We start from the raw sequence: 1,543 nt of genomic DNA on the forward strand, positions 1-1,543 counted from the left end.
TTTTTCTTTTTTCTTTTTTTTTTTTTTTTCTCTCCTTTATTAACAACGTCCCCCACACAACTGCATCTCTGCTCCCCGCTTTCGAATTGGGAGTGCTGTCAGGTTTGGGTGATACCCCGATCCCTAGCGGAACGAAAGGAAACCCTCCTCTCCCCCATCTCACCCGAGCCACGGCTTTGCTCTGGACGTCCCCCGTTCCCCCCGCCCTTCCCCTCCCTCTGGCAGTGACCGGTTTCGTTCTCCACTCGCTCGCCCGCGGCAGCCCCGTGGCTAGCGGCTGAGCTCGGCTTTGCTCGTCTTCCCCCCGCCATCACTGATGGATCCTCCGCCATCACTGATGGATCCCCCACCGCCATCGATGAGGGCCCTCTGCCATCATCGGCGAGGGGACCCCGCCGTCGTCGATGGGCCCTGCGGGGGCTCGGGGCTCTTGGAGCAGGGGGCTCCTCACCGCATCCCCTCCCCACAGTCACTTTTGGTTTCTTAAGATGGCAAGTTGAACATGACTCTTGAGTTCTTGCGCCCAGCACGAAGGCCTTGTTTCTACAACTGGTCCGCTTGCGTTTACTACCTGGTTAGTGTTCCACCCGAGGTTGTCTCGAATGGGAAAACGCTTCACCCTGTACCAAACCAAAGGTTGCCGTTTTGTTTTGGAGCATCTTGCATTCATTCCGGTGAAGCAGAGGCTGCACTTCTTCTGGTGACACAAAGGTCAGTGACATCACGTCACTTCTGACGGCCCGCTCAGAGCTGTTACTCTCTTCCCTCCGTCTGGGGCTTGGTTTTGATGACGCGTGGTCTCGATCTGTCCTCTTGTCAAACTCCGCAGTGCGTAGGTCTCTGAGATGGAGCTGGTGGCGATCGGGGTCCCCTCTGGGCACCCGATTAAGACACTGCTGTTCTTAATGCTAATTAACTTACCTACCTTACTAGGAAAAAAAAAAAAAAAAAGAATCACAAAAGAAAATTGGCTAATGGCAGATCCCTGCTCACTTTCTCCGGTTATTTTTAAGCAAAGCTTTGCCTCCAGCAGTGGCAGGTGCCTGTGGCGTGCCACTGGTGAGCGCATCCAACCCCCCGGCTCGTCGGTCCCCTCTCCGAAAAGCAGACGGCCTCCAGACAGACGGACGGACGGCGCCAACGGCGCACGGAGCCTCCGCTCCGGATCTGCCTTTCTGAGGCGGGGAGAGGTGCCTGGGTCCCAGGTTCTTCCCACAGGGCTCTTAGTCAGTTTTGTTCCTAGTTCGTTTCGTTTTGCGACCCTGCAATAACAGCAAAACGACCAGAAAGGAAAACAGTACCTAAGGGGTTAGCTTGAGAAAAGTAGCTTCCTTGTGTTGGTCTTTCTCAATTTATTTTTAATATATATATATATATATATATAAAATATATTTATATATATATAATTTGCTTGCCTGTAAAATTTGCGTTCATTAATGTGTTGCTGATGGATCACTTGGGCCTGTACACACCGATTAGTGTGACCACTTCCATCTTAAAAACAAATCTAAAATATATATATATATATTAAGGACTGTGGGTT

The sequence above is a fragment of the Numida meleagris genome, chromosome 1 (genome assembly GCF_002078875.1).
Source record: "Numida meleagris isolate 19003 breed g44 Domestic line chromosome 1, NumMel1.0, whole genome shotgun sequence".
In the NCBI taxonomy this organism is placed as follows: Eukaryota; Metazoa; Chordata; class Aves; order Galliformes; family Numididae; genus Numida; species Numida meleagris.